General features: G+C 40.7%; 1 long non-coding RNA gene across 1 annotated transcript in view; it reads right to left on the reverse strand.

The window, feature by feature from the left end:
• Positions 1–16,482, reverse strand: part of LOC109555915 (uncharacterized) — a 179,659-nt gene that overhangs the window by 145,388 nt on the left and 17,789 nt on the right. Inside the window, exon 2 of the long non-coding RNA XR_011565747.1 lies at positions 14,737–14,820. This is a non-coding gene — a long non-coding RNA (uncharacterized lncRNA). The remainder of the gene's footprint in view (positions 1–14,736; positions 14,821–16,482) is intronic.

Below are 16,482 nucleotides of genomic sequence, written 5' to 3' on the forward strand. Positions count from 1 at the left end.
TCAGATCACATCAGATCAGTCGCTCAGTTGTGTCCGACTCTTTGTGGCCCCATGAATCGCAGCACGCCAGGCCTCCCTGTCCATCACCAACTCCAGGAGTTCACTCAGACTCACGTCCATCGAGTCAGTGATGCCATCCAGCCATCTCATCCTCTGTTGTCCCCTTCTAATGCCCCCAATCCCTCCCAGCATCAGAGTCTTTTCCAATGAGTCAACTCTTTGCATGAGGTGGCCAAAGTACTGGAGTTTCAGCTTTAGCATCAGTCCTTCCAAAGAAATCCCAGGGCTGATGTCCTTCAGAATGGACTGGTTGTATCTCCTTGCAGTCCAAGGGACTCTCAAGAGTCTTCTCCAACACCACAGTTCAAAAGCATCAATTCTTTGGCGCTCAGCCTTCTTCACAGTCCAATTCTCACATCCATACGTGACCACAGGAAAAACCATAGCCTTGACTTCAACAAAAAATTAGTTTAAAAAAAGAGCCCAATTTTAGGTATGTTAAATTTGAGACGTCTGTTAAATTTCCAAGGAGGCAGTTAACGATATCATTTGGAGTTCAGAGAAGATTAGACTGTTGATGTAAAATTTGAGAGTCAACAACATACAAATTTGAGAGTCATCAACATATAAATCGGAGAAGGCAATGGCACCCCACTCCAGCACTCTTGCCTGGAAAATCCCATGGACGGAGGAGCCTGGTGGGCCACAGTCCATGGGGTCGCTAAGAGTCGGACACGACTGAGCAACTTCACTTTCACTTTTCACTTTCCTGCATTGGAGAAGGAAATGGCAACCCACTCCAATGTTCTTGCCTGGAGAATGCCAGGGACAGGGGAGCCTGGTGGGCTGCCATCTATGGGGTCGCACAGAGTCGGACACGACTGAAGCGACTTAGCAGTAGCAGGAGCAACATATAAATAGCATCCCATTGGATTTTGGGGGAAGCAGATTCTAAGGCAGACTTCTGTGTTTAGAATGTTGAATAGAGAATGTCATTGGAATCAACATCTCTGGAAGGCAGGAGGGAGGTGAGCTATGATGCAGGCCTGACAACCCGAGATGACTACATGAGCAGCTCTGGAGCTGAAATGGGCTGTCAGAGTTGTCCTATGTGAGGCTGAGATAGTAAGCCCTTGATACTCTTGCCTCAACCAGTTATCAAATGTTGACCATCTCCAGAAGAACATGACCTCAGGCGAGGAGGTTCTGTCAACTGAGGTAATCCCTGAGAGGGCTGACAGATGAAGCCTGTCCACTGACAACAGCCTTAGCAGCTGGGGCACAAGTCCTTCCTTGAAGGTGCATCTGATGGCCCATCAGAGTGTCCACCATGGATAGTATTTAAAATCATAAGGCTGGATCAGCTCACCAAGAGAGTGATGCAGTTAAAGAGGTACAATGACAGAGCTCCGAGACACCCTGAGAGATCAGGGGAATAAGAAGGATGCAGGAAAAGTTTAGGAGAAGTAGCTAGTGAAGTCAGAAAAAAAAGAGTGAATATGAGATTCTGGAAGCCAAGTCAAGCAGTATACTACTACTATTACTTCCACTACTGTTCTTGGTACAATTTAATTGTACCAACAACGTTATGAATTAGATGATATTATTATCACCCCCACGTTTTGAGGCACAGAGTTTAAAGGTCCCTACCCAGAGAAGCAACCCCATGTCCAAGGAGTGGCGGCTGCATGGATACAGAAGGGCCTAGAGGACCTACTCCACGTTCAAGGTCAGGACGGGTGGCCGTGAGGAGATACCCCACATCCAAGGTAAGAGAAACCCAAGTAAGACAGTAGGTGTTGCGAGAGGGCATCAGAGAGCAGACACACTGAAACCATACTCACAGAAAACTAGTCAATCTAATCACATTAGGACCACAGCCTTGTCTAACTAAAGGAAACTAAGCCATGTCCATGGGGCCACCCAAGATGGGCGGGTCACGGTGGAGAGGTCTGACAGAATGTGGTCCACTGGAGAAGGGAATGGCAAACCACTTCAGTATTCTTGCCTTGAGAACCCCATGAATAGTACGAAAAGGCAAAATGATAGGATACTGAAAGAGGAACTCCCCAGGTCGGTAGGTGCCCAATATGCTACTGGAGATCAGTGGAGAAATAACTCCAGAAAGAATGAAGGGATGGAACCAAAGCAAAAACAATACCCAGTTGTGGATGTGACTGGTGAAGGAAGCAAGGTCTGATGCTGTAAAGAGCAATATTGCATAGGAACCTGGAATGTCAGGTCCATGAATCAAGGCAAATTGGAAGTGGTCAAACAGGAAATGGCAAGAGTGAACATTGACATTCTAGGAATCAGTGACCTAAAATGGACTGGAATTGGTGAATTTAACTCAGATGACCATTATATCTACTACTGTGGGCAGGAATCCCTTAGGAGAAATGGAGTAGCCATCATGGTCAACAAAAGAATCCAAAATGCAGTACTTGGATGCAATCTCAAAAATGACAGAATGATCTCTGTTCGTTTCCAAGGCAATCCATTCAATATCACAGTAATCCAAGTCTATGCCCTGACCAGTAACGCTGAAGAAGCTGAAGTTGAACGGTTCTATGATGACTTACAAGACCTTTTAGAACTAACACCCAAAAAAGATGTCCTTTTCATTATAGGGGACTGGAATGCAAAAGTAGGAAGTCAAGAAAAACCTGGAGTAACAGGCAAATTTGGCCTTGGAATACGGAATGAAGCACGGCAAAGGCTAATAGAGTTTTGCCAAGAGAACGCACTGGTCATAGCAAACACCATCTTCCAACAACACAAGAGAAGACTCTACACATGGACATCACCAGATGGTCAACACCAAAATCAGATTGCTTATATTCTTTGCAGCCAAAGATGGAGAAGCTGTATGCAGTCAGCAAAAACAAGACCGGGAGCTGACTGTGGCTCATATCATGAACTCCTTATTGCCAAATTCAAATTTAAATTGAAGAAAGTAGGGAAAACCACTAGACCATTCAGGTATGACCTAAATCAAATCCCTTATGATTATACAGTGGAAGTGAGAAATAGATTTAAGGGACTAGATCTGATAGACAGAGTGACTGATGAACTATGGATGGAGGTTCATGACATTGTACAGGAGACAGGGATCAAGACCATCCCCAAGAAAAAGAAATGCAAAAAAGAAAAATGGCTGTCTGGGAGGCCTTACAAATAGCTGTGAAAAGAAAAGAAGCGAAAAGCAAAGGAGAAAAGGAAAGATATAAGCATCTGAATGCAGAGTTCCAAAGAATAGCAAGGAGAGATAAGAAAGCCTTCCTCGGTGATCAATGCAAAGAAATAGAGGATAACAACAGAATGGGAAAGACTAGAGATCTCTTCAAGAAAATTAGAGATACCAAGGGAACATTTCATGCAAAGATGGGTTCCATAAAGGACAGAAATGGTATGGACCTAACAGAAGCAGAAGATATTAAGAAGAGTTGGCAAGAATACACAGAAGAACTGTATAAAAAAGATCTTCATGACCCAGATAATCACGATGGTGTGATCACTGACCTAGAGCCAGACATCCTGGAATGTGAAGTCAAGTGGGTCTTAGAAAGCATCACTACAAACAAAGCTAGTGGAGGTGATGGAATCCCAGTTGAGCTATTTCAAATCCTAAAAGACAATGCTGTGAAAGTGCTGCACTCTATATGCCAGCAAATTTGGAAAACTCAGCAGTGGCCACAGGACTGGAAAAGGTCAGGTTTCATTGCAATCCCAAAGAAAGGCAATGCCAAAGAATGCTCAAACTACCGCACAACTGCACTCATCTCACATGCTAGTAAGGTAAGGCTCAAAATTCTCCAAGCCAGGCGTCAGCAATACATGAACTGTGAACTTCCTGATGTTCAAGCTGGTTTTAGAAAAGGCAGAGGAACCAGAGATCAAATTGCCAACACCCGCTGGATCATCGAAAAAGCAAGAGAGTTCCAGAAAAACATCTGTTTCTGCTTTATTGACCACGCCAAAGCCTTTGACTGTGTGGATCACAATAAACTGTGGAAAATTCTGAAGAGATGGGAATACCAGACCACCTGACCTGCTTCTTGAGAAACCTATATGCAGGTCAGGAAGCAACAGTTAGAACTGGACATGGAACAACAGACTGGTTCAACAGATGGGAAAGAAGTACATCAAGGCTGTATATTGTCACCCTGCTTATTTAACTTCTATGCAGAGTACATCATGAGAAACGCTGGGCTGGAAGAAGCACAAGCTGGAATCAAGATTGCCGAGAGAAATATCAATAACCTCAGGTATGCAAATGACACCACTCTTATGGCAGAAAGTGAAGAGGAACTAAAAAGCCTCTTGATGAAAGTGAAAGAGGAGAGTGAAAAAGTTGGCTTAAAGCTCAACATTCCGAAAACGAAGATCATGGCATCTGGTCCCATCACTTCATGGCAAATAGGTGAGGAAACAGTGCAAACAGTGGCTGACTTTATTTTTTTGGGCTCCAAAATCACTGTAGATGGTGACTGCAGCCATGAAATTAAAAGACGCTTACTGCTTGGAAGGAAAGTTATGACCAACCTAGATAGCATATTCAAAAGCAGAGACATTACATTGCCAACAAAGGTCAGTCTGGTTAAGGCTATGGTTTTTCCAGTGGTCATGTGTGGATGTGAATGTTGGACTGTGAAGAAAGCTGAGCACCGAAGAATTGATGCTTTTGAATTGTGGTGTTGGAGAAGACTCTTGAGAGTCCCTTGGACTGCAAGGAGATCCAACCAGTCCATCCTAAAGGAGATCAGTCCTGGGTGTTCATTGGAAGGACTGATGCTGAAGCTGAAACTCCAATACTTTGGCCACCTCATGCGAAGAGCTGACTCATTGGAAAACAGGGAGGGATTGGGGGCAGGAGGAGAAGTGGATGACAGAGGATGAGATGGCTGGATGGCATCACCAACTCGATGGACATGAGTTTGGGTGAACTCCGGGAGTTGGTGATGGACAGGCAGGCCTGGCGTGCTGCGATTCATGGGGTCGAAAAGAGTTGGACACTACTGAGTGACTGAAGTGACTGACTGACTGATCCAGGTTACAGAGCTTGTGGTGGTTGGAGCTCTAATTTTGAACCTTTGCTGGCTTGAGAGCCCACCGTCCTGACAGCCTCACTACCTGAACTCCAAACAACTGCGTAACATACCGTCAGTCAGGTGAGGTAAAAAGACCAAGAACTGACCACTGAATTTGGCAGTGTATTTGTATCAGCACAGGCAGTTTTGTTGGAGCTGTGGGCGTGAGAGCCTGAAGGCGGCACATTCACACACAGCACTCAGCAGCAGCTCCCTGGTAGTCCAGTGGTGAGGACTCTCCTGACAATGGACCAGACTATTCTATCCCTTGGCCCTGAACACCTGGTTTGTTGCTATCAAATTGACTCAACCATCATTTTGTTTTGATTATCAAAGAATGCTTGCCAGCAGATATAATTTTGAAGACTACAGAAACACACTGATCTCTACTTTGGGCAGTGGAAGCACAGAATCCTAACCACTGGGCTGCCAGGGAATTCCCTCTTTCTGTATTTACTGTATGATCATGATAGTAAGCAGAGGGGGGAGTTGAAACAATTGAATTGTAATAAACCAAATTATCCTTCCTCCCAGCAATGTCTTTTAGTCTCCCTTTCCTCTCTGAACAACCTTTTCATGAATTTTGGAGAAGAAACATGTACACGGTTCTTCCCTGTGCTGGAAAGTCTCAGCTAAAATGTGTGGATCTTTCCTCTCTTCTCACCAAGAAGAGAGGCCTGTCCCTATACATGGACAGGAGGGGTGGACCCACAAAAGCATCAGCAGAGAAACTGAAGGAGGAAGGAACTCACTAAAAAGGGATCAATATTAAGCCCTGCTCTTAGTTACCTGCGGCAGTGAAGGCAGGAGAAAATATGGACTAGCAGCAGCACAGGTAATACATTGTGAAGTATTAGTCAGGTTATCATACGTGACAGAAAACTCATATCTCAGACAAGTTTGAGCCAAGAGGGATTTATTGCATCCTGTATTTAAAAAGTCCAGAGGCAGTCTCAGTTTAGGCAAATCTGAATCAGGGATTCAAAAGATATCATCATAATTCACTATCTCATCTGCATTTTCCTCTTTACTGGCTTCATTCTCATCCTGCTGATTACATGTTGGGGCAAGTTGGCTGCCAGACATTCTAGGCTAATATCTTTTTTTTTTTTACTTTCAGGTTCCCTGGTGGCTCAGATGGTAAAGAACCTGTCTGCAATGCAGAAGATCTGGGGTTAATTCTTGGGTCAGGAAGATCCCCTGGAGAAGGGAATGGCAACCCACTCCAGTGTTCTTGCCTGGAGAATTCCATGGACAGAGGAGCCTGACAGGCTATAGTCCATGGGGTCACAAAGTGTTAAAAAGAGTTTTAACACTACAGATAGAGAACTTCTATTCTTACAGTTCAGTGAGAGTCCTAAAACTGAGTCTCACTGGCTCTGATTGCTCTAACTTGAGTCACACGGCCATCCTTGAATCAATCAGTACAGCCAAGGAGAGATTCTATCAATTAGAGATGCCTTCAACTGCAGACAACAGCAAACTTGATAAAACAAAATGAAGTTCACCTTCCTTATATTAAAAGATGTGTGGAGTAGATAGCCACTGCTGATGACTCAATGGATTAACATTTTTTTTAGTTCTTTTTTTTTTTTACCCACAAGACGGCTGCTGCAGTTCCAAAAAACCACATCCAGGTTCTAGGCAGGAAAAAGGATGCTATGGGAAGAAAATGTCCCTCTTTGGAGAAAGCAAAAGTTATCCCAAAACCACCTGGCAGACTTCTGCTTATGACTCACTGATCATAAGTGGGTCACAAGGCTACCCCTACCTTCAAGGGAGGTGGAAGCCAAGTATTTTGCTCTTCCAGACTCTCTAGTTGAGTTAGGCTGGGAAGAAGGGGATTGAGAATGGGAATTAGGTTCACCAATCAATGGGATCTGCCATACATGTAATGCTCTGACTGGCAAAGCCTGGTTGGCAAGTCCACTTCTGAAGCTGGGGTGGACTCTTCTCCCCCAAGACTGATGAACTGAGCATGACAGAGGAAAACCAGATGCTATAAACATAAAAAGGAGGAATGGATGTTAGTCGGACAAGAATAAAAGGTGTCTATTGTATATGTTTAAGGCCATCTTGTGACTTGGCCTCACCAGAAGTGAAAGTGAAAGTGTCACTTAGTCGTGTCTGACTCTTTGTGACCCCATGGACTGTATAGTCCATGGAATTCTCCAGGCCAGAATACTGGAGTAGGTAGCCTTTCCCTTCTCCAGGGGATCTTCCCAAGCCAGGGATCGAACCCGATCTCCCTCATTGCAGGCAGATTCTTTACCAGCTGAGCCACAAGGGAAGCCCTCATCAGAAGTACACAAGACGCAAAAGTTACATGTATTTACCTCAGCATTATCTCAGCTGATATTTCATATCCCTTTCAATTCTAAAAGGTGAAATGATAATAGCTACAATTACATGAACCACCTAATTTATTTTGTAATAGTTCGATTAAAAATTTCCTTTTAAAAAGTATTTTATTTTTGGCCATGCCAGGTCTTAGTTGGGGTATGTGGGATCTTTGATCTTCACTGCAGCATGTGGGATCTAGTTCCCTGACCAGGGATGGAACCTGGGCCCCCTGTGTTAGGAGCACAGAGTCTCAGCCACTGGACCACCATGGAAGTCCCCCAAAAGTCCCCCCCTTTCTTTCCTCCTTCTCTCAGAGCATCTGTTGGTGTGTTAAGGAATATCTATTTTACTTAGGAGACTATTCAGATTTAGCAATATATGCTAAGAATTAGTGTTGGGTACTTCCACATAGATTATTTTATGCAGTCCTGCCACAGAATCCATTTACTGATGAGGAAACTGAGGTTACATGACTTGTTCAAGGTCTTTTGAGTTTTATGTTCCAAGCTAACATACTCCCTATTCCCAAAATACTTTTCTTCTTGCCATACCACAACTGCAGCGTGACTGCCTCAGAAGAGAAAGGGCCCATTCCAATGAAACCAGGTCATTGGGGCAGTTTTCAAATATCCTAAAAACTCTTTTCTTCCTCTCCATGTAAAATCAAATGAAGTGCCAATCACTCCTGGACTGAAGGTCCTAAACCTCTTCAAGAGGCAACCCTCTACCTTGATTTAAGAATGGTTATTTGGGATGCCTTGCATAGGTTTTGTGACTTTTTCCAGCTGGACTCTCCAAGGCATTCCAACTAGCCTAGTGCCCTGAAGCAAAAAAAAAAAGTCAGCTACCGTAGCAATAGCTCCCCTGCCTCTGACAGTCCTCAGGCTGGTGGCGCCCTCTTTATGCACAAAGCTTCCTGCACCACAGCAGATAGTACTGAGCAGAGTGTTCCCAGGCAGGGATGAAAAAGACTAATCTGTTATATCAGCTGAATCTGACTGCCAGGGACCTCCTTTGATTTTTAAGTGTGGCATTCTAGGGTCCTCCCTTGGCAGAAACTCAGCTTTCTGAAGAGTTCTTATGCATTGCTGTATACTTAATATAAACTTCTTAATATGTGGTTGCCTTTCTTTAGGATTGGAATGAAAACTGACCTTTTCCAGTCCTGTAGCCACTGCTGAGTTTTCCAAATTTGCTGGCATATTGAGTGCAGCACTTTCACAGCATCATCTTTCAGGATTTGAAATAGCTCAACTGGAATTCCATCACCTCCACTAGCTTTGTTCGTAGTGATGCTTTCTAAGGCCCACTTGACTTCACATTCCAGGATGTCTGGCTCTAGGTCAGTGATCACACCATTGTGATTATCTGGGTCGTGAAGATCTTTTTTGTATAGTTCTTCTGTGTATTCTTGTCAACTCTTCTTAATATCTTCTGCTTCTGTTAGGTCCATACCATTTCTGTCCTTTATGGAGCCCATCTTTGCATGAAATGTTCCCTTGGTATGTCTAACTTTCTTGAAGAGATCTCTAGTCTTTCCCATTCTGTTGTTATCCTCTATTTCTTTGCATTGATCGCTGAGGAAGGCTTTCTTATCTCTTCTTGCTATTCTTTGGAACTCTGCATTCAGATGCTTATATCTTTCCTTTTCTCCTTTTCTTTTCACTTCTCTTCTTTTCACAGCTATTTGTAAGGCCTCCCCAGACAGCCATTTTGCTTTTTTGCATGGCTGGATGGCATCACTGACTTGATGGACGTGAGTATGAGTGAACTCCGGAGTTGGTGATGGACAGGGAGGCCTGGAGTGCTGCGATTCATGGGGTCGCAAAGAGTTGGACACGGCTGAGCAACTGAACTGAACTGAACTGAATATGTGGTTGACTAGGTAGATGGTAGCTCCTTCTCAAAAATCCAGATTGTACGATATTACACATGAGCAGATAACACAGGACATCCACACAAAAAAAAACAACAAATGTATAAGGTTCATTTTTTTGGAACAAATTTTCACCACATTGCAATGATCAGTTGTATAATAATCAGTGAACACTTACAGACACTTCTAGTATTTTTTATTAGTTGAGATTAGTTATGCCCAACTATTAAATATATGAAAAAAAATCTGAACTCTTATTAGATACAATTTGATTCCAACCTGAAAAGAAAAATGTTTAATATATTTCCTTCCAGCTTTAGAATTAATGTCACTGAGGAGTGACCTAAATTACAAAATTTGGATTTAATTTCCTAAAATTACATGAGATATTTTAAAAATCTGCTATATCTGTGAGTACTTATTTTGATCAATCATTTCAGTACTGTCCAAACAAAATAAAATGGAGGAAGAAATTATTGTATAATATTCCAGTTACAAAATTTTATCTTATAATGATCAAAAGTTCACTCTGGTAAAGTCACTGACCACAATAAGTTTATATTACCAATTACAATTATAAAATATATTCACTTAAATTTTCCTGAAAAGAAAAAATATTATCAACAAATATTGAAATATAGTGATATGGGATTCCCAGGTGGCTTAGTGGTAAAGAAACCATCTGCCAATGTAGGAGACAAAGATTCGATCCTTGGGTCAGGAAGATCCCCTGGAGAAGAAAATGGCAAAGCACTCCAGTATTCTTGCCTGTGAAATCCCATGGATAGAGAAGCCTGGTGGGCTACAGTCTATGGGGTTGCAAAGAGTTGGACATGACTGAGCGATTGAGCACATATGCATGCAGTTAGTGATGAGTATGTTGAACTATTAAGAGGGAAACTTATGAATACTTGTAATTTCCTTTGAAAGACACAAGCACACTGATATTCATGCATGTGCGCTCACTCGGTCATGTCTGTCTCTTTGGGACCCCATAGACTATAGCCCACCAGGCTCCTCCACCCATGAGATTCCCCAGGCAAGAATAATGGAGTGGGTTTCCATGCCCTTCTCCAGGGAATCTTCCCGACCCAAGGATCAAACCTGAGTCTCCTGGATCTCCTGCATTGGCAGATGGATTCTTTACCATTCTTTACCATTTCTTTACTGAAACACCTGGGAAGTCACTGATATTCACTGCAGCACTATTTATAATAGCCAAGATATAGAAGCAACTAAAGTGTCCATCAACAGATGAATTAACAAGAAGATATGGCGAACATATATACATACAGTGGGCTTCCCTAGTGGCTCAGTGGTAAAGAATCCACCTGCAAATGCAGGAGACATGGGTTTGATCCTTGGGTCAAAAGAGCCTCTGAAGGAGGAAATGGCAACCCAATTCAGTATTCTTGCCTGAGAAATCCCACAGACAGAGGAGCCTGGTGGGCTAGTCTATGGGTTGGCAAAAGAATCAGACATGACTTAGTGACTAAACAACAACATATATACATATGTGTGTGTGTGTGTGTATACATACAATAGAATATTACTCAGCCAAACAAAAAAATGAAATCTTGCCATTTGAGGCAACATGGATGGATATAGAGGATATTACACTAAGTGAAATAAGTCAGGTAGACAAAGACAAATACTGGATGTTATCATTTACATGAGAAATCTAAAAAATAAAACAAATGAATAAATACAACAGAGGAGAAACAGAGTCACAGATACAGAGATCAAACTATTGCTTACCACTGGGGAGAGGGAAGAGGGTAGGAGAGTGATAGGAGTAAGAAATTAAGAGGTACAGCTACCATGTACAAAATAAATAATCTACAAGGATATACTGTATAGCAGAGGGAACATAGCCAATATTTTATAATAACCTTAAATGGAGTATAACCTATAAAAATATTGAATCACTATACTTGAAACTAATATAATACAGTACATCAAGTATATTTCAGTTTAAAAGAAGAATACATATGATGTCAAGCACACAAAAAAGTACTAAACCTCATGAGTCACCAAGAAAATATAATTTAAAATGCCACAATTAGGTGCCACAATTAGGCACCATTTCCTACACATCAGAATGGCCACAGTCAAAAAAAAAAAAACTCTAGCAATGTTAAATGTTAGCAAGAATATGAAACAAGTTGACCCATCATACATTGCTGGTAAACCAGTACAACCCCTTTGGAGGACTTAGTAGTTCCAATGAACTCAAACATACCTTTACCCTATGACTTAATAATTATACTTCTAGATATCTACCAAAGAGAACTACACAGTCACAGCAGTGTTTGTTACAGAGGTCTCAAATGAGAAATGAACTAAAAGCACACACACAGAAAGTGAAAGTGAAGTCGCTCAGTCATGTCCGACTCTTTGCGACCCCATGGACTACAGCCTACTAGGCTCCTCGCTCCATGGGATTCTCCAGGCAAGAATACTGGAATGGGTTGCCATTTCCTTCTCCAGGGGAGCTTCCCAACCCAGGGATCGAACCTGGATCTCCTGCGTTGCAGGCAGACGCTTTAACCTCTGAGCCACCACACAGAAGGATGGGTTTAAAAAGTGGTGGTGCAGGACTTCTCAGGAGGTTCAGTGGTTAAGAATCTGCTAAATGCACGGAACATGGGTTCAATCCCTGCTCTGGGATGCCTGGGGCAACTAAACCCAAGCACCACAACTACTGAGCCTGTGGTCTAGAGCCCTCAAACCACAACTACTAAAACCCACGCACCTAGAGCTCGCGCTCTGCCACAGAGAAGCCAGGGCAGTGAGGAGCCGGGCACCACCCCTAGAGTGCCCACGTTCACTGCAACTAGAAAGCGCCACATGCAGCAGTGAAGACACAGAGCAGCCAAATAATTAAATCAACAAGTACTTTTTAAAAATGTGGTGTACAACATGAAGGAAATAATTGATAAACTTTATTTCACGAAAATTAAAAACTTGGCTTTGTGAAACAAAGTTATAAAGAGAATCAGAAAAGAAGCCACAGACTGGGAGAAAACATTTGCAAAAGACACAGCTAACAGAGGACTATTATCTAAGATATACAAAGAACTTTGAAAACTGAATAATAAGAAAATCTGAATTTTAAAATGGGCCAAAGACAACATACAAATGGCAAGTAAGCACATGAAAAGATGTTCCACATCATACATCATCAGGGAAATGCAAATTAAAACAGTAGTAAGGTATTACCACACACCTAATTAGGTCAAAATCTAGAACATGACAACCCCAAATGCTGGGGAGAATGTGGAGCAACAGGAACTGTTATTCATCACTGGTGGGAATGCAAAATGCTACAGCCACTTTGGAAGATGAGACAGTTTGGTGGTTCCTTACAAAACTAAATATACTCTTAGCAAACAATCAAGCAATTGTGCTCCTTGGTATTTATCCAAAAGAGTTGAAAACTTATATCCACTTAAAAACCTGCCCAAAGAGGTTCAGAGCGGCTTTATTCATAATTGCTAAAACTTGGAAGCAACCAAGGTACTCTACAGTAGATGAACAGATACATAAACATAACCCAGAAAATGAGATAATATTCAGCATTAATATGAAATGAACTATCAGGCCATAGACGGCAGCCCCACTGTCCCTGGGATTCTCCAGGCAAGAACACTGGTGTGGGTTGCCATTTCCTTCTCCAATGCATCAAAGTGAAAAGTCAAAGTGAAGTCGCTCAGTTGTGTCTGACTCTTAGCGACCCCATGGACTGCAGCCCACCAGGATCCTCCATCCATGGGATTTTCCAGGCAAGAGTACTGGAGTGGGGTGCCATTGCCTTCTCCGGAAAAGATATGGGATAATCTTAAATGCATATTACTAAAAGAAGCCAATCTGATAAGGCTACATACTATATGATTCCAACTATATGACATCATGGAAAAGAAAACTAAAAAGACAGTGAAAAGACCAATGGTTGTCAGGGATATGAAAGGGTTGGGGGGTGTTGGAGAAATGAAAAGACAGAAGACAAAGGATTTTTAGGGCAGTGAAAATATTGTGTATGATATTATATAAAGGTGGATACATGAATATATTTGTTGAAAACTGTAGAACATACAACACCAGGAATAAACCCTTAGGTAAACTATCAACTTTGGGAGATTATGACACATCAAGGTAGGGTCATTTTTGGTAAAATATAGTGTTTTGGGGAGTAATGTTGACAGTGGGGAAGGCTATGCATGTGTATATGGAAAATCTATTTACCTTCCTCTCAGTTTTATTGTAAACCTAAAACTGTTAAAAAAAATAAACATTCAAAAAATGTGGTATTAATGTATTTATATAATGAAATACTACTCAGCAACTAAAAGTAACATACTACTGAACTCAGCAACGGCGTGGATAAACCTTAGAAACATGCTGAAAGAAGTCAGGCATGAAATAGTGCATTACTGTATGACTCCATATATATGAGGCCCAGGACCAGCCTCAGCAAGTCTGTGGAGAGAGAAATCAGCAATGTGTTTCCTTGGAAAGAGAGAACAGACTGGAAAGGGCATGAAGAAACCTGCTGGGGTGCCAGAATGTTCCTCACCTTTTCTTCATATGGTGGTTAGAAAGGAATATAAGATTGTCAACACTCATTAAACTGATCACATAAGATCTATATGTATAATTCTACCTGTATTACCTCAATTTAAAATGGATAGGGGAGAAAGGGAGGGAAGGATAAGAAATGCGATCACTGTGCCCAGCAGCTCCTGCCCTCAGCCCAGCTCCACCTTGTCTCCCGTAGCTCCCTAGTTTGAAGTGTTGTTTATTTCCCATTTGGGGGTAGAGGAGAAAGAAGGATAAATGCAAATGCTTTTATTGGATCTGGAATCTGGCTATGGGAGTACATGTTCATGTGATCGATGATTGTTGTGGAAATATTGTTTGAAATGGTGTGTATTACCAGCACCTGCAAATAAATGTTTGGAGGAATTTGGTGATAAGCTAATGCAATCTTCTCCCAGAAAAACAAAATTTAACTGCTCTAAGTTTTTCCATACAATGTTAAGGGTTGGAATAGCACAAATATGTTTAGAACTATTTTTAGATCTTTCATATAAAAAATGAAGCTACCTGATAAAAGATGATTTTCCAATTTCTTACTAATATGTGACAGTACCTTCAGATCAACACTTTTGATGAGATAAACACTACTAAGAGTACCCAGATAATGAAAATATTAAGCTTCACTTCATTTGATTTCACACATTTAATTTCGTTGGCTATTCTACATGACTTCTATTAGTAAGTTATTCCTCTTAAAGTAAGATGGGAATTAATTTATTATCCCTTATTATCCTGTTTCTTCCAGCTATATTTTGCTATTAAAATTTTTTTAATTTTGAAAAATAAGCATAGGCCTGAAGATATTCTCTCATACAACATCCAAATTACCTTATTTTTGCTTTTTTTCTCATGTGCTTCATAACAAGCTGATTTCTGATCTCGTTTTTCATTCTATCCTCTTCAGAGTAAAACCTGCAACAAAAACAACAAAAAAACCCCATATAAACTTCAAATTTTTCACTTAACTTGCATGGGCCCCAAGTCAAAAAACATAACACTTAAAGGTCGTCTTTTGGTTCTGTGTAGCTCCTATTTTCCACAATATATCACAACTTTTTAAGCACAGCCATATGCAATTCATTTTCAGATTATTTACCAAAATAGAAAAATGATACAAGGCTCTAACATGTCTTAGGAAAGAAAGAAGGCTGTGCAATTAACTAAGTTACAGTTAATGCACTTACGTATTTTAGACTACACTGATGGGATTGATAATCATGACTAATGTATAATATTTCAGTGCTTGATAAAATTCTGGTAGGATTCTAATAGATTACGTTGCATACAGAAAACTGCTGATTTGAAGTCTATGAAAGGGAATACAAGAAAAGAGTTTTATGTGAGTTCATGTATCTTAATTAAATAACAATGAGGAGTTTGTCAACTTTACCAGAAGAAGAGGAAGATGAGGAGGATGTGAGAAAGAGAGAAGGGGAGGAGAAGAGGAAGATAAAGATGGGAGGGGAGGAAAAAGGGAAGGAAAGAGGCAGAAGGAGAAAGACAAGGTGGGAGGGAGAGTGAAAGAGGGAGAAAATGGGGAATGAAAAGAATCAGAAAGTGACAGACGGAGGAAATTCAAGGGAAAGCACCTGAAAGGGTGTTTAAGTGTGGAGGTTAATGAAGGTACACATGATAGGAAAGCTAGGTATGGCGGCCTAGGAGTTTACTCTATTCGCTTCATATGCATTTGAAACTTTCCATAATAAAAGACATTAAAAAAAAAAAATAGGGTGATTTACCAAGGAGAAAAAGCATGTAATTATCTCAGTAAACATCCAGAATGCATTTCATAAAATTTAACACCTGTTCATGATTAAAACTCTTAATAAACTAAGAGTTGAAAGGAAATTCATTTATCTAATAAGGTTGTATATGAAATCTTATAACTGACATCAAACTTAATGATGAAATATAGGTGAATTTGGGAAAGTTACAGGATACAAATTTAATATGCAAGATAAATTTTATTTCTACTAGCAATGAACAACTCAAAAATTAAAATAAAACAATGCTATTTTAAAATAACCAAAAATATCTAGAATAATTTTAATGAAATTGTGCAAATTTTCTATTTAAAAACAAGACATTTGCTGAAAGACTAAAAATGACCTAAACAGATGAAGAGATATACTATGTTCATGTATTAGAAGACTTAATACTGTTAAGATGATAATTCTCATCATATCTTTTATAGATTCAAGGCAATTCCAATAAAAACTCCATGAGGGCTTTTTTGGTTGAAATCAACTACTTATTTTAAAATATACATGGAAGTGGATAGGACTCAGAATAACTAAAACAATATTGAAAAAGAAGGGCAAAGCTCTAGGGCAAACTTTACCTCATTTCAAGACTTATTAAATAAAAAGCTATAATATTGAAAGACAAGGTAGTCATGGCAATAGAATGAACAAATAGTAATACAGAACAGAGAGTCCAAAAATAGACTGTACCCTATAGTAATTTTAACAAAACAACCAAAGCAATTCAATGAAGGAAGAAAAAGTTCCCCGATAAACGGTGCTGGAACAACTGGATAACTGTGGGAGAAAAAATGAACACCAACTACCCCTC

The sequence above is a fragment of the Bos indicus genome, chromosome 3 (genome assembly GCF_029378745.1).
Source record: "Bos indicus isolate NIAB-ARS_2022 breed Sahiwal x Tharparkar chromosome 3, NIAB-ARS_B.indTharparkar_mat_pri_1.0, whole genome shotgun sequence".
Lineage (NCBI taxonomy): Eukaryota > Metazoa > Chordata > Mammalia > Artiodactyla > Bovidae > Bos > Bos indicus.